This window comes from Panthera onca, chromosome X (genome assembly GCF_046562875.1).
Source record: "Panthera onca isolate mPanOnc1 chromosome X, mPanOnc1 haplotype 2, whole genome shotgun sequence".
Classification (NCBI taxonomy): Eukaryota; Metazoa; Chordata; class Mammalia; order Carnivora; family Felidae; genus Panthera; species Panthera onca.
The window spans coordinates 121,619,798-121,641,788 of NC_138357.1; the positions used below are offsets into that span (position 1 = coordinate 121,619,798).

The 21,991-nt window shown below is 42.8% G+C and overlaps 1 protein-coding gene across 5 annotated transcripts in view; it reads left to right on the forward strand.

The window, feature by feature from the left end:
* Positions 1-21,991, forward strand: part of ARHGAP6 (Rho GTPase activating protein 6) — a 452,363-nt gene that overhangs the window by 311,194 nt on the left and 119,178 nt on the right. The window lies entirely within an intron of this gene.

Genomic DNA, 21,991 nt, shown 5'->3' on the forward strand with positions numbered 1-21,991 from the left:
GTGTCTCGGTGGGCATGCCAACTGTCTTACTCATGTATGTCCCATCACAGCACAAAGAAAAGATAATCTCTTAATAGGTCCCTTATTTCCTTTACCAGAGCTGTCATTTTAACTGCAATTCCTTCAGAAAGATTTCTCAGTAAGATACAGGGAGCTTTAACCCTTATGGTCCGTTTATGTTAATGATGGGCGTAAAAAGTTTTACTCCATTCCTGTGACAAATGTCTTTGCATTTCTGATGTTTTTAATAGGATTACATTTAATTTGAAAATGAGTGAATGTGTGTGTGTGTGTGTGTGTGTGTGTGTGCGCGCGCGCGCGTGTGTAAGTTCTGGGAGCTAAGATTGAAGAACCAACAGATTTTTATTTTTATTTTATTTAAAAAAATTTTTTTAATGTTTATTTTTGAGACAGAGACAGAGCATGAGCGGGGAGGGTCAGAGAGAGAAGGAGACACAGAATCCGAAGCAGGCTCCAGGCTCTGAGCTGTCAGCACAGAGCCCGGCACGGGGCTCAAACTCACAGACCCTGAGATTATGACCTGAGCCAAAGTCGGAGGCTCAACCGACTGAGCCACCCAGGTGCTCCAGAGCCAACAGATTTTTAAAATGCATTGTTGTTTTCATTCATTCATTGTATTGAGAAGTTACTTGTGAGTAGCATTTATCTCACTATTTTTTACATATAAAATATTACATTTCTTTCGAAAGGATGTTACTTTTGGAAAACGTTCACTTTTCCTGTCTTTTCTACTGATTTTTTGCTTCAAAATACCATTTTGCAACTAAATTTGTGCCTATTCAAACAGTTTTTAAACAAATTGAAACCACAGGTCAATTGTTGCATCTAAATACTCTCAAGAACAGTCACATTTCTTCTACTGCAATGCTTCCAATAAACTCTCTCCACAGCACAATTTGTGACAAGTTATCCTTTTATATTGGATGTATCTTTAACAACAAAAAAGAAAAAGCCACCACTTACGTGTGTCTACAGCTGTAGATGTTAAAATGCAGATTTTTTTTTTGTTACTATAGCCTAGGAGTTCTTCACTTTGTGATTTTTTAAAATGACAGCTTTATTTCGATGTTTTCTGACTACATCATTTATTCAGTGGCTATTTGCTGAAATATTTGCAACTGGGGGCATGTGGAATGTTTGATGGAACAAGGGGATCTTATATATAAGTTGGAATTTTTTCATAAAATCTGAGAGTGTGTGCATACGCATGTGCATCTATCTATCTATCTATCTATCTATCTATCTATCTTTCTATCTGTCTGTCTGTCTGTCTGTCTACCAACGGGGAAAGAGATATTTTCTCTGAACTGGCCAAAACACATCTTCTTTTTCTCTATTAGGGCACAAGTTTTTTCCTATTCTCCCATCGTGAAAGACGTTTGTGATGGGTTGCAGGTGGCCATAATTTATAATCCTTCTCAGTAGTGAAATTCGTCATTCTTGGGATTATTCCCTGTTCATCACACACATTAACTCCTTGCTCCAGTCTTTACTTTGACCTCATCTGTAAAAATATGCCTCCCTTTTCAATGTCTGCATTTCACTTTCTGGACGAAAACAACCTTTGTTTCTCAAGGATTTGAACAAATGGAATATGAAGTTTTTCCCAACTGCACCAGCACAGAGTGACTTTTTTCTTTTCCCTCAATCTTGCAACTGTTTACCCACTAAAATTACCGATTACATTTCCTTGTGTACATGTCTTGTCTCCCACTAATTGGTACCCGCTGAGGTCTGAGACAGCACAGCCCACACTCTTTTAACTTGACCCTGAGGAGATGCAGGCCTAGCTTTTATTTAGGTTAAGGTTGGCAATCTGGGGAACTGTGTTCCCATCGCATGCTGCAGACATGAGCCAACATAACCCTTACATCAAGCGCTGTCAAACTAACACGAGGAAGCAGGCCACGGAGCTGTCTCTGAGAAGCTTTGTTCTTTGAACCACACCTCGAATATGGCTAACAGGGTTGACATCCAGCAAAGCGAAAATTGACTGGAAGTAACGTGGTTGGTTTGCTACTGCGGACAATGGCTCTGGACCTGAAAAGAAGAAGTTAAGAGAGCAGCATCTGCTGTTCTGTGTGGTATTTTCTCGCAAGTGTTTAGAGAATTAGAAATGGCTTTGTCAAGAGCTTGTTTCCAAAAGCTGGGCCAGTTTCAAAATGAAGCAGCCCTTGGGTCGTCCCTGTCTCGTCTCACCGTTTGGAAAATAAACCCGAATTGTTAAAATGTAAATACATTTGACGGCCGATGATCATGGAAATTAGAGTATGTGAAGGTAGCCATATGTTGCCTAGAATCCAGATTGGTGATGACACAGAGGTGACCATAGAGGTGCCCGTGTAGGTGGCGCTTCTCAAAGGGTAGTCTCCACCCCAGCAGCGTCTGCAGCACCTGGGAGCCTATCAGAAATGCAAACTGTGCACTGTGAGCTGAATCAGAAACTCGGGATGGGGGTGTGTGGTGGTGGGGGGGCGAATCTGTGTTTTACCAAGCCCTCCGGAGGATTCTGGTGCCTGTTCAAGTTTGAGAACCACTGACACGTACATGGGTGGATGGATATGCAGGGACGGTTGTAATACGTGCGTAGGTACAGACATAGGTGTAGGTTGAAATACACATACGATTACAAACACAGATATAGATATGCATACAGATGTGTGGATATATATGTAAATATAGGTCTTTGGAGTTGCCATCGCGGAGGTTTTGCAGGGGAGCAAATTATTTCATTGTACTAAGTGACTGGGTAAAGCCTTTCTTTTTTTTAAGTTTATTTATTTATTTTGAGAGAGAGAGAGCATGAACACAGGATGGGCAGAGAGAGAGGGAGAGAATCCTAAGCAGGCTCCCCGCCGTCAGCGCAGAGCTCCACGTGGGGCTGGAATTCACGAACCTCGAGATCATGACCTGAGCTGAAATCAAGAGTAGGACGCTAAAGTGATCGAGCCCCCCAGGTGCCCCGGGCCAACCTTTTCTTTTTCGAGGCAATAGCTCTGTGACTTAGAAAAATCTGCATTTGTCGAATGTTTCTCCATGACGTTCCTGCAGCGTGTGCTCTATCGTGCCTGTCGTCCTGGGGTCTTCCCTTCCCTGTAAGACTGCTTGCTCTTCCCTTTGCCCTCTTTGAGGTCGCTTTTTGTGTTTGGATCTACAAGTGAATGGGAACAGAAGTTGGAAGCCAATAATATCACAAACGTTGGTCTGTATTTCAGACCTCTTTTTGCTTGTGTCTGCCCTTTGCATTTTTGTTTTTGAGTGTGCATAACTTATTTCCAGTCAGCCATTCATACGAGGCACCATTTGTAGTGATGAACTAGAACAACTTAAAGATGTGATAAAAGGGAATTTTTTACAGTTTATTTATTTATTTTTGAGAGAGAGCGCGAGCATGAGCTGGGGAGGGGCAGAGAGAGATGGAGAGAGAGAATCAGAAGCAGGCTCCACGCTGTCCACATGGAGCGCGATGCGGGGCTCGAGCTCACGAACCGTGACACCATGACCTGAGCTGAAATCAAGAGTCTGCTGCTTAACCGGCTGTGCCACTCAGGCGCCCCGACAAAAGGACATTTTAAAATACATTGTAGTAGGTTTCAAAATCATATGGTACTATTTGGAAGGAAATTCTCAATATGCAAGACAACTATTTGGGAGAATATCCACTAAGACGTAATCAGTGATTGATTCTTGGATTATAGAGTATTTTACTGTTACTCATTTTGCTTATTTCTATAGGTCTGATGTTTTTGGTTATATGCTTGCATTGCTTTTATAGTAGGCAAAGATAATATTATAAATCAATATATACAAGACAGTAAAAATGATAAGAGAGATGGATTACAATTTTATCTTCCTCCCGTCCCCATTACACCTTGAATTCAAGAATCTCTCAACTGTGCCAGCTCTGTTCGCTCATCAGTGTTCACATTGGCAGAAAGTGCTGCTAGATGGTGAAATTAAATGACAGTTCTTCCCACAGAAATGACAGGAAGTCCACTGCAAATAGGTAATTGATTTAGTCATTGAAACCATGTAGCATCTCCTATTAGGGAGAAGGGAATATTTGAGTTTATGTGGGCACAAGAAAATGTCTCCCTTTGCTTTTGACGCAAAGTGGATAATGACTCTTTTCCTGATATTTGGAGTCACATGGCTTAATCCTCTTTTGAAAGCCTTCCTCTGAAGGTAAACATGGGCATTGGTTTTTGCTGAATTCCCTTTCCCTATAACTCTTTCTGCTCTGAAATTCTACAGTTCCATGGCGAGTGTGGATAAGCAGCAATTAACAGATGGGGAAATGAGCCATTTTATTTTTGTCCTACACATAAAACTGAACCCATAGGGTCTTGTCTCAGGGTGGGACCTAGGTTGTTTCTGCAAGCTGTGGGATGCCCCAGAATAAAGCAGTGTACTATGAACCGTGCTGGTGGGCCCCAGATCCCCTTGATGCTCCTGGCACATAATAACACCAAAACCCACTTAAATCAGCTTCCATGGTTGGGAATTCTAGATAATCACAGGTACGGTGGGCTTCATCCAGTGACTCTGGATCTTTTTCCTGTAATTCTCTTCACTTGATGTTCCTCTCAGCATCTCTAAGCTAGTATTGAGAGAACCTGGGGCAGTTGAGATAAATCCGATGATGTTTTAGGCCAGTGGTTCCCAACTTGGGGTAACCTCCCACCACCACCACCACCACCACCACCAAGGGACACCTGGCAATGTCTGGAGACATTTTTGTTTGTCACAACTGAAGAGCTGTTCCTGGCATCTAGTGGGTAGAGGCCTGCGTCACTGCTAAACATCCTGCAGTGAACAGGACAGTCCCCCACAACAGTGAATGACCCAATCCAAAATGTCAGTAGTGCTGAGGTTGAGAAACCCTGGCATACAGGAAGAAAATGTTTTCTTTTCCTGCGTCTCTTGCTTACGCTCAAAGAAACATTTTGCAGAAGCCTCAAGCCACCTTTCCCTCACGTGCCCTGGCTGTAAGGAAGGCCGACAGCTTTCAGTTTGGGTTCCAGGATCAGTCATGGGCAGGAGGGCTGATACCTCCAAGATCGGCTCAGCACGCCCCCAGATAAATGGGAGTGGCCACCCTATACACTGTCCATGTGACCGGTGTTCACAATACTATTGTTGTGAGCAAGAAAGGGTAATTTGGCATCATTAAGAATCCTGTGAACTGCTAAAGAATAAACACATTCTCCACAGCGATTCAAGTTCTCACTGCGGGATTTGGGGAAGTTCTTCTGCACCTATATGTTTTTTCTGGGTCCTCTGCATTCATACCTTTGTAGAAAAAGATATGACAGGAAGCGGTTCATTGACAATCCAAAGCTTTTTTTCAAGGGGTTGTCTTCACGGAAGAGAAGTGACTATTTTAGAGACGGTTTTACAAAACCAGTCTCTCTGCTGCGTCATTTAGCAATTATGTTATTAATTGAGGTGAGAGATGATGTTAGCCTGGACTAGCGTGGAGCAGTGGAAATGATGAGAAGAGATCAGATTCGGGCATGTTTTGAAGATAGAGCCAACAGGTTTTACTAATGGATTGGCCATGGAGTATGTTAGGGAGTTAAAGGGAATAGGGAGTCAAGGTTTCAGCCTGAGTCACTGGAAGGGCGAACTTGCCATTGACTTAGCTGGGGGAGACCAGAGAGGAGCAGGTTGGGAGGAAGTTGAAGAACTCGGACAATTCAGGGAAAAAAACAGCCACTTTTGTCGTTTGAGCGAGCCGGGAAGCTCCTTCTGCCTTCAATTTTAATTTCCTTGGCACTGTCCACGTATAGCCTAAAACATAATCAAGTTATGGGCTAAAGCAGCTACCTTATTATTCTTTTTATCTGGCCACATGGTTCATCCTTCCCCTCCAAGGTGGGAAATGTCTTCTTTCTTTCCCTGTGTGTATGCAGGCTATAAAAGATATTTAGCAGAGATGATTTATTTTACCAAAAAGGTTACTGATAATTTGCATTCATGGGCACTTAGTGAGCTGAAGATCAATTAATAGTGTATGTTTTTCCTCCAGGTGAAATGTTATCTTGGATTTCTCAGAATTAAACCACAGATTTAAAGAGCGGACACGGGATCTCTGTGATATATTTTTCTAAAACAATATATATAGTCTAGGTAGACAAAATAGCTCTCAAATTTTATTTGCACAAGAATTTCCTGGAAAGTTTCTTAAAAATGCAGATTCCTGAGCCCCAGAAGGCCCGCTGTGGTCATTTTGGGACTGGACTCCATTACACAACATTATCTGATTACAGGGCCCAAGAACCACAAGCTTTCCAGGAGCCCACACAAATGTCTGCAAGCTTAAAAGGAAGTTATTGGCTCCCAAGGTAATTATGCAAATGCTTACCTATATCTCTAAAACCATAGTATATATCAATTTCATCGTCAGTGACTATTTTAAATAATCTTATCACATGCGAAAGCAACTTACATGTTTTTCTCTTTTAGCAAGTGTTGCTGAAAGTGAACAATGATTACTTAAAATCACAGCCAAACAATAATTCTAGGAGTTACTCATTGCCAAGTCATGTCAAAATCAAAATGATAAAAATTCTTTAGAAAATAAAGTGATAGGCCTCAAAAGGAAGTGTTTAACACAGAGTCCTGGGACTCTACTTTTTAAAAATATTTATTTACTTATTTTGGGGGGGGGGGTGGAGAATAAATGGAGGGAGGGGCAGAGAGAAAGAGAGAGAGACCCAGAATCCAAAGCAGGCTCCAGGCTCTGAGCTGTCAGTACAGAGCCCGACTCGGGGCTCGAACCCACAAACTGCGAGATCATGACCTGAGCCGAAGTCAGACACTCAACCGACTGAGCCCCCCAGGCGCCCCAACTCTACTTTTGATAAAACGCATCTTCAGGTGAATCTGGTTCTGATCCTGCAGTCACACTTAGAGAACGTAAGGTCTAGATGGTCGTTTCATATCGCCAGAGCATTCTTGCCTGCACCCAATCATTTATCAGAGTTTCTCACCATCTACTCTGTGCAGGCATGATGCTGGGTGGGAGAACCATAGTGGTAAATAATATTTATCATTGTGAAACTTCCAGGCAAGTGGGAGAGACAGTCAGTAGACAAATGGGCAAGCATATGAAAGCAAATACAAGTTCAGATGATGCTGGGGAAAAAAACCAACAGGGCGTTGACATCAAGAAGCCAGGGGACATCGACTGCAGACAGGGGAGGCCAGGGAAGGCTTTTCTGAGGGAGTGGGATTAAAGAATAAAGAAGGAGTAGCCAGCCCTGGGTAGAGCATTTCAGGCACTGGGAACAGCATGGGTAAAACCGCCTACACTGGACCAAGCTTGCCTTGTCCAAGAGTGTCAGGAGAACGGGAGGAAAGCGAGAGGCAGAGAGGGGAGGGAGGAAGTAGGCCCAGAGCCTTCGGGTCTGCATAGGGAATTCCTATGCAGATAGATTTTACTCTAAGGGCAATGGAAGCGAAGTGCCATCTCTGCTTGCTTGTTATTCGTCAAAGCTTGGGTGTGGCGTGGTACTTTGTGCAGCGGCACTCAGCTCGGAGCCGGACTGCTTCGGTGTGAATTCCAGCTTGGCCTCTTAGAAGCAGAGTGACCTTGGACCTGTTCCAACCTCCCTTTGCTCAATTCCTCACCTGTAAAATGGAAGTAATAACACGACCTACCTCAGAAGGTAGTTTAGCATATTTAATAAATGCATGGTAAGTACCATATATGTCTTAGTAATGAAGATTGGTGTTCAAGAAGATCATTCTGGATTCCCCCACGGACAATTAACTGGGTAAGGGCAAGAGCAGACATGGTTGGATTGGTTAGGAGGCTGTCACATTTGTTCAGGAGAAATATGATGGAGGCTGGAGGTGGGGTGATGAAAGCAGAGGCTGGAGGTGGGGTGATGAAAGAGAGAAGGGTTCGGATTCCTGATTTATTTGGGGGGCAGAGTTGACAGAACCTGGGAATGGATTACATGTGGGACGTGAGGTGAAGGGAAGAATAAAGAAAAGCTATTTGGTTTCTGGCTCGACTAATTGGGTGCATAAAAATCATCGTCATCAATCATCATCAATATCAGCAGCAGCAACATTTATTGAGCGGGCGTGCATGCCAGCCACTGAGATAAATGCTTTATCAACACCTCTTAAGATGTAGGAGGCTTAGGTACAAAGACATTTGCCAGAAGGGAAAGTCAAGAGTTCAGCGTTGGATAAGTGAAGTTTGAGATGACCCTGAGATACCAGATGGAAGGGTCAAAAAGGCAGCTGGATAGCCGACTCTATAAAACTCAGAGATGACTGGTTTGGAGATGATATTCACGAGTCATGAACTTTGCAACGGAATTCACCACAGTGTTCTTTTATGTAATGATTTGGGCTGTTACAATAATGTTTTATTACTTTTGGCCCAAGCCTTTTTTTGAGTTCAAGACCTGCTTCCTAACAACCTTTATGTCAATTGACTTTTCAGTCGATTCTCCGTAGCGTACAATAAAGTACTGCGTTGACATTTCTGACTCTGAAACAGAGCTCTACTGACTCAACTTGCCTAACCTGAAGTTGGCATTCCCTGTGAAACATTTCGTGATTAAAATGCTAAGAAACTTTAGTTCAAGTTATGGTCTTGAAGTCAACAGAATTATATCAATTCGTATGGGTATAGAAAATCGTGTATTTACAGTGCTTCGATTGACATTTAAATTGACATTTGAACAGTTTTTCCAATCCCACACAGTTAGTGGCATAAGGTCTTGAGAAAGCATGAAACATTTGTTTATCAGCCTCATATTTCATCGGGCTTGCCAAACACAGTTCATTTTCCATAGAAATTCACAAACCTGAGCAGTGGCCAAATTGTCAGAGTCGCTGAATGTAAGCCAGTGAATAAAATTGTTAAACCCTTTGATTCCCCCCACTTTTTTCCCTTAAAAAGTAACATAGCGTGTGCCTCTGAGTTTTATTATTTGACATCTATTACCCACAGCACCCAAATGTGTTTGAGAAAAAGCCTGTGTGGACATTGCAGCACAGAGTGAACACAGGCGGGGTCTTTTGGGAACATTCATTTGCAGCCTTGCTTATCCTCCAGTGGGAAGGACTACTCCTTCGTAGTTCCCTGGACATCCTTCTGAGGGCAATGGTACCAACTCGTAAAAGTGAATAATATAAGGAACTTTTAAGGGTTAAAACATTTGAAGGCAAATCCGGAATAGGCAGAAATTACATGTTGGTCCGAAATGTGATAAATTGCGGACACCATGCATTAGAGTGACCCGGCGTCACTGGCAAACCTTTCTCTGGAGACTTTGGTTCTAATAGAATGCACTGATTTGAGCAAAATCTTGAGCAGGGGGCAGGATGGAACCAGCTATCACAAAGAAAATAATATTCATGGGAATTGGTCTACTGTGCCCCAAAATCGTTTGGAAAGTTAATGGATATGGAAGGATCCATAAACTTCCATGAGTTGAAGGATCACAATTAACTACTGAAGTTCAGCTATGAGAAAGTCACTGAGCTGTGAGGTCACTGTGCTCAAGTCACATGTAATCTATTTGGGGAGGGCAGCCACGTGGGATACAAGGGCAACTGTAAGTTCAAAAGGACTCTCACAGATGGGAACCATGGGCATGTCGGGAAGGGAGTCACCACTCGGGAGTGAAGGTGTCGGGGAAAAGCGGGGCTAAACAAGAAGCTGGAGCAGGATCCTTGTCATCAGTGGCCTCGAAATGAAGTTGAGGAGAAGGGGCCTGATGTGCCAGGGGCCAGCATTTGTCACTCCCTGTTTGATGGAGGCCCTCTCTCACCATGGCCTTTGCCAAGCCGCATTGGTGAATCGACAGGAGTCATGGTGACTTCAGAAGAGCCCAGTGTAACTGGGGAAGGGCTGTGGCAAGGGAATAAGGGTTAGCATTTCATTTTTAATGTCTCAGTTTTGTTGAGATATAGTTCACATACCATACAGTTCACTCACTTTAAGTGTACAATTTAATGGTATATTCATAGAGTTGTACACCCGTCGCCACAGTCAATTTTAGAACAGTTTCATCACCCCCAAAAGAAAGCCTGCAATCCTTAGTCATCACTGCCCACAATCTTCCCGTCCCTCTTAACCCCTGGCAACCACTAACCTTTTGCCACTCTATGGATTTGCCACTCTGTGGATTCTGGGCATTTCATATAAATGGAATCATACAATATGTGGTCTTCTGTGACTGGTTTATTTCCACCTTTTGGCTATCGTGAATCGTGCTGCCGTGAACAATTTTGTGCACCAGCTTTGCGTGAACGTGTATTTTCAGTTCTCTCGGGGATATGGCTGGGAGGGGAATTGTTGGATCATATGGTAAGATAGCTCTAGTTTTAATATTTTGGAAACCAACCAATCGTTTTACAAAGCATTTTACGTTGCCGCCAGCAACACGTGAGAGTTCTAATTTCTCTGCATCCTGGCCAACAGTTCTTTTTACCTATCCTAGTGAGTGTGATCTAATATCTTCTTGTGGTTTTGATCTGCATTCCCCTGATGGCTGATGATGTCGAGAATCTTTTCATATGCCGATTGGCCATTTGTGTATGATCTTCAGAGAAATGGCTGTTCAGAGCCTTTGCCCACTTTTAAATCAGGTTATTTGTCTTTTTACTATTGGGTTGTAAGAGTCCTTTATATATCTGGATACATACAAGTCCCCTATCACATATGTGAGTGAGTGAGCATTTCATTCAAATGATTGGTTCCCTCCGACATCCCTGTTGTATCTCTACCGTTGACTATAAACTGGCATATGTCTATGTAAGCATTTACCTCCACATTATAGCTTCCAGATTCTTCCCCCTGCAAGTGCGTGGTGCCTCTCTGCCTTGTGTGCTGAAGGAGACCTTTCGGAGCTGAGAGCTCCCCAGGGTGTCTGACTCAGAGGATCACGGTGACCCCAGGTCTTCTCCCTCCCGGGGCCTCTAGCTGTGCACTCCAGCCGGGGAGCCTGCCTGCCCGACTCCGGCTCTTTGAGCGGTGGCCCTGTCTCCAGCCTCCTTCTCTGTTCCCACACCGGACAGGGGCTCTGCGTGGAGAGGATGGGGGGTCAGCTCTCCCTGGAGCTGCTGCTACTGCTGAGGTGTAAGGGCCCTGGGGAGGTGAGAAGATGCATGCGCTTCGGGCTCTGTGCCTGGAGCCTCCTGCTTCAAGTGAGGCAGATGCGAAAGACGTCATGGGGCTGATAATCCTGGAGCGGCGCTGGGGGAAGGTGGCCACAAGCAAGAAAGAGTGAGAGAGGCAATAGCTTTGGATGGATTCTCTCTGCTCGTTCCAGCTCTCAAGTCTCTTTCAGCTTCAAAGTTCAGACGGTTCAAATGACACTTACGATGTCTCTGACTGTTGCTTTAGGAGAAGGTTCGGAGCCTCTGAGCCAGGATGACTGGAATGTTACCTATGATTGCCAAGACACTCGTATTTTTATTGCAAGCTTAGAGCAGATCTCAGTAAGGACCCGTCATTTCTTCTGCGCCTTCCCTTTGGGCTGTCGTTTTCAGTATTGTTAAATTGACGCACTTTGACTTTAATGATGCACCCAGACTTACGCTGTTGTTCGGCAGGTCTCAGTGGTCTTCTGTGCAGTGCTTTTGAGCCCCTCTCTGGCTCTGGTTTAGTGGATACCATATAATGACAGACATTTGGGACAAGGGCAAACATTGTCCTTTTCCTCACTATGACAGAGGAGCCAGATTCTACGACATTGACAAGCAACACAGGTACTCGTGTGAAACCACAAAACGTGGGGTGACTCTTCCCTTGTGGCCACTGCATGAGGCAAAGGCAGATGATTGGTTCAGAAAATCAGAAAGCCTTGGATTTGCTGCTTGTGGTCTCTGGTGCAAATCTTAGATTTCTACGCTTCCAGTTTGTTATGATTTCACAGAAAGAACCTCAGAATCCATCTTTTCTTCTTATTAACTTGGAATATTGCCACAGTAATAGTAACTAGAAAATCAGTCAACTCAGGTTGTAGCGATCGTAGGTTCCTCGATACCTATCACCGTTCCTCGGGAACATTTGTGTTTTGTTTGTGGGAAAATGAGTCACAAAGGCAGTAAATCCCCCTTTATTTTCCAACCGTCTTTGTAAATCCTGCCGACAGGAACTGCACGTTCAGGCGGTAAGTACCTTCAAACTCCACCGCTGTCTTGGAAAGGAAATCGATTTTGAAGTCACTCTGTTGTGCCTGTCTTCAGGTTCAGAAAAAAGTCATTTGTGGAAACCAGGTGGAGCCCAAGTTCCGCATCCAGGGCGAAAATGGGATTTTTGTAAGCCTTCCGAGCCTGCATTTGGTACTGTGCGCACCTGTACAAATTTGCAAACATGTCCTTCTCTAGTGGGAACCCTGCGGGAGGAGCAGTTTGGACTGTCACCTTGATAGCTCACATTTGTGGAAGCTGCAATGCCGGGAGCTAGTGAGGTATTTGAATCTTTTCATTCATGATTTATTTTGACAGAGAGAGAAAGTGAGTGGGGGAGGAGCAGAGAGAGAGAGAGGGAAGCAGAGAATCCCAAGCATCCTCCGTGCTGTCAGCACAGAACCCGATGTGGGGCTCGATCCCCCGAAACCGTGAGATCCTGACCTGAGTCAAAATCAATAGTCAGGTGTTGGACTGACTGAGCCCCCCAGGCGCCCCTGAACCTTTTCATCTATGAATCTGGTCGTGGAGTGGTAGGTAGAGGGAGTATGCCAGCCAATTAGCTCTGGGTCAGTGTCCTGCTGGAGATATATCCGCAGCCTTTCTATTCTGGTCAGTGTCCGTGAACTTCAGAATGTCACTTGAGACGGACGCTCCGTAGGTGCTGAGTATGGGTTTAGTGGGTTACTTGGGAAAGGAGGTATTGGAGGGCCGAGGCCTGCCTGTTTTAACAAGACCTGGTCGGTTCCCACTGTAGCCTGCTCTGAACGAGTCAGTAAGAAAGCACCTTGCGGTTCCTGTGAGAACCAGACTTGCATTTATTTGTTTTCAGTCCATCTTTTGGAACCAAGGAAGGAGTGAGGGCCATTCCTGCTCAGGTGCACACCGCAGCTGGGACGGTCGCCAGGGCGGTGTTGTCCTGGTGTGGTGCTACCTCCCCATATTTACAGAGGCCTCCTACCCGTCTGTAGTGGTTTATCACAGTGGCAGAGAAGTTATCGGCCTGGGGCTTCTTTAGTTTCTTTACAATTAGCTCCTAAGTGCATCCTGGGGAGGTCAAATGGGTAGGAGAAATTCGGTGACCAAGGAGATGAGCTTCATGAGTCCCATCGAGCTGAATTCGTATTTACTGTTAGAAAGAGATAGAGATTATTTTAGTTAGGATCCTAGAGGCGGCTGGCAAATTAGTTTACCTTTCAAACTGCATTCATCAAAAAGGGGGCAGGGTGTGTGTGTTTTAAGAAGTGCATTTCTTTTTAAAGTTGAAAGTTTAGACAACTCCTCATCTGTAAATTGGGGACAGAGACAGCTTTTCCTCTGTAGGTTGTGAGAATTAAGTGAGCTAATATATGTCATGCGCTTAGAACAATGCCTGGAATATAATAAGAGCCCAGTAAATGTTCAATGTTACTATGATCTTTAGTTTTATATTACAGTATGGTGGCTTTTTGATGCTAATAATGGTTCCTTGAGCAGATATGAAGCACACTGACCGGTTTCTACGTGTTTTTCCAAATTCTCCTCAAGGAGGTTACAGGCTAGTGGGGAGACCAAAGTAGAAACAAGTAGTTGCTTGAAATAGAAGCGAGCCCAGCATATCCTGGGAAAGCTCGAGGCCCGAGCACTCCAGCCCATGTGGACCAGTAAAAGAAGGTCTCCAAAGGAGCAGGCATTGAACTGATGCTCATTTATGGCCGTTCTCCTGCTGTGTGGCATATGGGGGCCGGACGGACACTTAGAGGAGCGTCTTGGGTTTGGTAGTTGGGCAGATAGGTAGGATGTCTCGTGTCCTGGATCCATCAAATATAGTAGGTTGCCCAAAGTCTGCACTCAAGAAAACTGTGTTTTCTCCACACTCTCCATAGCTGTCAGAAGCTTTTGGGCAATAATTTGGTAAGAAAAACTCGATTATATTCATCACTGAATACATGGGCGGTGATGGTTCTGAGAATCGCGAGCATTACGGCATCTGAAATCCCTGCCCACTTAGTTCTCATTATTCTGCCAAATTCAAGCAAATCCCAAAACAGGACTCTTCCCAGAAAAACTAAATGAGTTCTAATTCAGCAGTTATACCAATGGTCTGGTTATTTTTCTCCTCTTTATTACAGAGGCAACACAACGACGGTTAAGCAACCTCCCGAGAAACAACGAACGCACTCACTTTTAAATAACTTCTGAAGAAATAAAGAACTATTCTAATTTCTGCAGAATGGTTTTGATTTAGAGACACCAGCTCCCTTAATCCTGGGGCAGCTATCTCTTCCTCTTGCAAATTTTCTTTAGCATCTTGGTCACCCCCCAAGCTGTTTGGATTTTGCTGATGTAGTTTGTGTAAGAAGTGAAAAGCCTACTGTAGGAGGTCCTACATCAAGTTTATTAACTTTAAGATTTGACCTCTAGGTTTTTCTTCCTCAATTATGTTTTAAATATTTTTATGTATTTATTTTTTTTTTAGAGAGAGAGAGAGAGAGAGAGAGAGAGAGAGAGAGAGAATGAGTGGGGGAGGGGCAGAGAGAGAGGGGGAGAGAGAGAATCCCAAGCAGGCTCCGAGCTATCAGTGCAGAGCCCGATGCAGGGCTTGATCTCACAAACCGTGAGATCATGACGTGAGCCGAAATTAAGAGTCTGACACTTAACTAACTGAGCCACCCAGGCGCCCCATCTTTCTCAATTATGTTTTAAAACTGCACACAGACTTGGGGCACCTGGGGGGCTCAGTCAGTTAAGCGTCTGACTTTGGCTCAGGTCATGATCTCGCTGTTTGTGAGTTCAAGCCCCACGTCGAGCTCTACACTGACAGCTCAGAGCCTGGAGCCTGCTTTGGATTCTGTGCCTCCCTCTCTCTCTGCCCCTCCCCTGCTCATGCTCTGTGTCTGTCTCTCTCTCAAAAATAAATAGACATCGAAAAAGTTTTTTAAATGCACTCAGACTTCCACAATTGTTCATTGTTTCTGTATGTTAAGTTCTGAACACACAGTGTGATTCGATATTGGCCTTGTTTTCCAGAGTAGGGTTCCCAACTTCAGTGGTGTTGACATTCAAGGCTGGATCATTCTTTGTTGTGGGGCCTGTCCTGTGCATTGTGGGATGATTAGCAGCACCTCTGGTCTCCACCCACTAGATACCAATAGTACCACTTCAACTTTCATTCCCACCCACCCCCTACCCCCGCCATTGTGACTCCAGACATTGTCCAGTGCCCTCTAGTGGGCACAGCTGCCTTGGTCGAGAACACCGCTCTAGAGAAAAAGAGTTGGGTAAAGAAAGCCCTAAGGTGGAATTAGCTGAACTGTGACCAATGCCAGAGCAACAAGGGAAGGGTTGGAATTGGAATTCACTAGATGCGGCAACCTGGCCTTCCAAAGAAGGTGAAAAGAAGACATTCAGAGGGAGAAGGTCTAACGCTCTGGCCTCCAATGAGCCTTATGCAACCCATGACTCCCTCCTGGTGGTTTTACTCTCATATTACCTAAGGTCATAGGGTGACCTTAGGTGTGGCAAAGAACAGCCTCTGGTGATTTTGGATAGGAGGCAGGGATCGTGTAGGGTAGCAGTCAGTAAGGGAGGTGTTCAGCTGCTTGTATGCCAGAGATGGCATATTGGTAAATGACGGATGTGTTCAACTTTGGAGTTTGGCATAGAAGGCTTCTGTGTTAGGTCCAAAATCTACATCATCTCCAATTCCAACTGTGTAGTGTTCCTTTTGGGGGATCTGGAGAACCCGGAGAAGGCTCCCTTTCTGGATATAAGTACCGTAGCCAACATTTATTGAGCTTGAGGCTCGTCGACATGAAAGGACTCAGAGATAGACACTACATTTTATAGATGAGGAAACTGAGGTACAGAGAAGCTAAAGAAACTTGTCCACATTCCCATAGGAGATAGGCAAAGTTCGTGACTGTGAACCTAAGACCGTCTGGTTGTGGAACCCGCAAAGCCCACCACCATACTGGGAAGCCATCTTTGCCCTTCTGTGTACATTTGACTTGCCTGGGAGCCCCCACATTCCACAGATTTGAAGCATGGAAAATTTTTTTTGGAGAGGAAGACAAGATTTGGCTATTTTGAGGCAATTTTTCACATTGTTTAAAAATTTTTTATTACTTATCAAAAGAAAGTAAATACTGGAACCTAGGCTCTTTTTCGTTGACCACAGGGCAGTGTTGTTCGTAAGGGAGCTTCATTGATCTTGGTTATTTTTTTAATGGATTATTCAGATGTGATTTATCAAGGCAAATGTTTTGGGACCCAAATGACCATTCCTTTCTTCTCAACCTCTTCACTTCTCACCACTCCCAGCCCAATCTTATTCCTCAAGTATTGTTTATCTTCTAGAAGAGTCAGGTGTTTTAGATGAGGCCAAGATGAATTCTTCCCAGCAAGGAAGTATTTTTGGATAACTAAATGTCAGCCAACGATCCCTGCTGATAAGGCTCTAGACCAGTCAGGGCAAAAGGAATTATAAGCCAAATCACGAAACAATAAGTAAAAACTCCAATTAACAAGAATTTCACAACAAACATAGGCTGATGACTGTTTTATTAAAGCAATATGGAACACAACTAGAGATCACTATGTTCTGGAAACGTGGGAAATTGGTTGAAATTATTTTTCTCTTGTGATTCCCATGTTAAGCTCCTCACAGTCGTATCTCTTTGGGACGTTTTCCTAATTAATACAGTTGTTAGCTATTTTGTCTTCTTTTTAAAGTCTTGGCCTTCAATTCAATCTTGTTATTTTCAGCAATTGTTTACTGATAAGAGGCAAAGTTCAGATTTATGGGAAAAGTCAGTGTTTTCATTTTATGTGGAGTTGGGAGAGGAGGTTGTCAACTTGACCCTGCTTGTAAATAAGAAACTTGATCTTTTTTCTTGATAGACTCTCATATTGGAAGACCTATAATGTGCCTTCGTGATGATAATTGATACAATAGCCATATAGTCTCTAAATGATTCGAATGGGAAGAACTTTCTCAAACAGCGTGTGTCTCCACACGTGTCCTTTTACTGCCGGTAAACTTAGTGGGCGGTATGCATGTGTGTGTGTGCATGTGTGTGCATGTGCGTGTGTGTGCATGTGTGTGTGCACCCATTTGTCCTATGTTGCTGTTGCTTTGAACCACAGAACAGAAAAGAATGTAAATATTTTCTGATGTTTCCAGGCAGTCAGCCACCCTTAGGGACGGACAAAAGTTTGTGTTTTTTTTTTGTCTTACTTTTATCTTTCCATCAGCTTCAACTTTGGCCTATTCCCAGTGAAGCCCCAGGTCAAGGGCAGCCCCAGCCTTCTACCTCCATCGTGGATATGGCTGGTAGCGGTCTGAAAATGAAGGGCTATTCCTTTGGAACTAAAATAGTTTTTCTTATGGGTAGAAAAAATAATCTAGTTGAACTCGGAATTCATCTGTTTTAAAAGAAGACTGGAGGGGAAAGCGTTGTGGTGTATGAGATTTGACCTGAGGAAGAGAATGGCACTTCTACAGTTCTTAAAAAATTGCCATACGTGATCACGATTCCTGGAATCCTGGGGAAATGACTTGTTATGGATAGTTGGGATGTTCAGTTTTAAGCAGCAAGTCTGTTTTGTCTCATCTTTTGTTTAAAATCTTTGAATTAATACGACTTGTTCTTCCACCTCAGGAAATAGTGTATAGAACAGCGCTGTCTAATAAAACTCTCGGTGGTGATGGGAATGTTCTGTGTCCCTGCTGTCCAGTATGGTAGCCACTGGCCCCACGTGGCCTTTTAGCCCTTAAAATATGTCTAGCGTGACTGGGGAACTGAAATGTAAGTTCTAGTTACTTTTAATTATTTTAAATTGGAATAGCCACGTGGGGATACATACTGAACAGGGCAAATATAGAGTATAATTAGCACTTAGTGTATGTCTCTGATTTCAAATATTCCATGGTATTATTATCCTACAAAATGTGAATTTTGATGTGTTCCCTGTCTCTGACAAAGTGAAGATTACTTCCGGGTAACCCTCTCAACCTCTATCTTCAGTGCAGGCCATCAAGATAGGTGGTTCTGGAAATACAGCCTGAAAATTAGTTTGTTAGGCTGCATTTTCCTTTGCCCTTTCTAGTGTGTGAGCTGTGAGCATTTTCTGGTTAATTGGAGTTGTTATTAATTGAGGTTGAGCTCTTCAGATGATCCAGACCTGATGTCATTCAGCACAAAAAAGTCCATTTATAGCCAGTTGAAGCCCAAAAGTGAAATGAGATAATTGATGAGTTTTAAGTCAAAATAGTTCAGACATTATTTGAATCAAAAGGAGACCCATTAACATGAAAAATCACTACAAGCACCTACCTCCTTAAGGGTTTAGGGCTTAGATATTGTTTGACCTTTGACCTGCCTGCTCTTTGAACCCAGTTAACCTTTGGCGGGATTTCAGCAGGAGCTACTTTGATGGTCATTTTTCTGGTTTTTTTTTTTTTTTCTGTCTTCATCCTATAATGCTCATCTCTTTTCTGTTGTTTGGTCTCGTTCATTTTCGGGTTTTTTTGGGGTTTTTTTTTTTTGGTTGTTGTTGGTCATTTCCTGCTAAAGCCCCTAGTTCCTTTCCCTTTGCCCTTCTTTGGTCAAAATATTTCTCTGAAAAATCAAGTACACGTGAAGTCATTTCTACTTGGAATTTACCTGAAGGGGACCCACCAAGATCCAAAGGTCACATCAAAGGGAACTGAAGGAAGGAGATGTGTCTGGATTGAAGCAGAAGAAAAGGAGAAAAAATTTTAAATAATTTAATGTGATTCTGATTACAGAAGCAACTTATGTTTATCGTGGGAAAAATCGCATGTTTGTACACACATCTGCATCGCCTTCCTGGTTTTTGTCTATGCATATTTATGGGTATATGTTTAAATTACCTCTGTGTTATGGTCGTGTGTAATATGCACATATGATAGATGATCTTGGTCCTGAATTTTAGTTTATAACATTTGCTCCACCACTAAAGTTTCTTCTAAGGCATACTTTTTTCCATTATTCCTTCAGCTAGATGTAAGAAAATTTAAGTGAGGTACACTTTCTCATGGTATAAATAATGTTGTAATCAACATCTCTGCACGTATCTTTTCATGCATTTTGATGACTCTCTTAGGCAATTCCTAGACGTGTATTTGCAGTGCATATTGAAGTCCTCACCAACAAAGAGTGAATGAGTGGAGAGCAGATTTCAGATTTCTTAGTGACATGGGAGTGGTTCCGGTGAGATAAGAGTTTCCTTGAGGTGGTTTCCTCGACTTCATCTGACTCTTCAGCTCAATTTCAAAGACAGAGCACAGCTTTGTAGATAGTCTACTTTTGCTTTTTTCCTGATGTGAGAATTCTTTGGGTGTAAGTTTGGGTTTATTAGTGCATTTATGGTTAGGACTGCTATTTGTTTCAGACTGTACTTTTGAGTCTTGGTCATTAGTATCTAGTGAATTTCTTCCATATTTTACTCAAATACGTACAACGTTGGGCAGCTGACTAAGCCTGAGTCTTAATGAATTAGAGACGCTCTGTTTTCTTCAGTTTACCTCAGCTATGTTACACTATGTGGTGACAGCCACATACATCTACGTGTCAGAATTCTGTCAGTTGCAGCCATCTGCCACAGTTGGGGAGTCAGGAAATTAAATAGTCTCAAAGTGATCGTGGAACTTTGAGAGTAACAGTCCTGAGGCCAATGTACTTCATTTTGTTATGGAGAATATGTATACAAAGTAAGCTACATATTAAAAGCTGTATATATACGTTAACAAAAAGAAGCGGTAACTGAGAGCGGAAAGGAACCGTTACAATGAGAGGGCGATTTAAAACAGGCATAAGAGCTTTATGATCTCTAAAATGCCAAAGGCAACACACCTCACTGATGGGTGTTCATAAGTCTCATTCTAGCCCATCAGGGAAATGCTATGTTGCAGTTAATATACATTGTTTAGTGCGGTGGAATAATGTCCATTGTGGCCTTCCATGAAAATGATGACATTAAAACACATGTCTGGGATTGAACTGAATACACAAGTTTCTATATCTCATAAAATTAACTTATGCAGTACATCTCATTCCATAGTGAATAGTCTTCAGAGTCCAAAGCTTGACTTTTTCCCTGTAATTCAAAATGTGATTTGAATATGTGTGTAGGTACGTGTGTCATTTGACTCATTATAAAAGGAGAATTATTTTGTCAATGACTTTTCCAGAGAATCCTCTTATATCCGAAGAATTGAAAGCAACTCCGATCTGACTACAAGGTTTGTGTTTTTTCCACATAGTCTCCGAGTAACATCATCCTTTACACCCTTAAAATGTTTCTCAGTAGAAATAAACGTAACGGCAATACGTTCATGAACCGTGAAAGACAAAGTGTGCAGAGAGGCATAGATTTTGGAGACTATACCAGGATATATATCTCTATCTATCTATTGGATTTTTTTTTTCAGGAAAATCATTGACAAAATAATTCTTAGTTCTGGACATATAAGCTTTACATTATTGGAAGAGAGTTTGCTGACATGATATAAATGATGGGGCTTCTGATATTGATGTCATGACCCACTAATCATTTGTGACCCACAGTTGAAAAACACTAGCATGGAAATAGAGTGCGTCATCCATCTAGATGATTCCAGGGCTGGTTAATTCAGGGACACAATGATGCCACCAAAGACTTAAGGGCTCTACATCTTTCCACTTACCCCTTCTGGTCATAACATGGCACAGTTCCAGGCATCGTATCCTCAAACAAGTAGATCCAAGGATAGAAGACCACGTGTGTGCACGTGTGTGTGTGTGTGTGTGTGTGTGTGTGTGTGTGTGTGTTTAATTGGAAAGTAATCTTTTTCCCCAGAAGTTCTTCCTCTCCTAGAAGACTTTCCTTCTGGCCCCATTCGTTGCTCAGGTTCCATCACAACCCATTCCTATTTGGTATTGTTGGATTTGGTATGTTATTGTAATTAATGCCATAATTGGCATGGAGGAGTGAACACTCATTCCCTGAGCCAGGGTACGGCCTCATCTGTCCTGAGTTTGTGAAAGGCCAGATGCTGGGTATAATTCCGGCTTTGCCAACAAGGAATGAGGGGTGAGGAAAGCTGTTGTGCAGCTAGCTGAGGAAGTCTGTCATTTTGGCCAGGGCATTTTGCCTCTAATTCTGTCATGGTGTCGGTGCTGCTCGGCCTCCTCTAATCGGTATTTCTGAGCTTCTTTTATCCCTTTGGTATGTTCTGGGTTCCTTAAGGATGGGAACTTACTGTTTTCACCAGGGTCTGGAATTGTGCCTTATCCTAAAGGGTGATAAATGAGTATTTACTATGTTGATTGGAATTCGCTCATGAGAATTGATGAAAAGTTTTCTTAATTCTTTATGGGATCTAAATTCTTTTAAGTCAAGTTTTTTGTTGTTGTTGTTTAAATATCAAGACCCTCCCAGTAAAGTTATGTTTATTCATTCCAGAAAATGATTAAGGAGCCTTGATCATAAAGGTACTGGAATAAAGTTACTGTGGGTGCTGTGTAATGTAAACCCTAAAAAGATTGTTTACAGTTCTGTGTGGGTGTAGGAGGAAAAAAGGATTCAGATATAAATATGAGTGGGAAAGAAAACTTGTATGAGTCCATTTTATGCATCTGTTAACATTTTGAAGACTATACAGTACAGTTTATCATCTTAAAAATTATTAAGTGAAAGAAATGACTTGTATACAAGATCACCGCGATTCTCTATTTGAAGCTCCATTTAATACAAGTTTTCTTAGGAAAACTAATTACCCCAATAATTTAAAATTCAGTACATTATTGTACATATCATA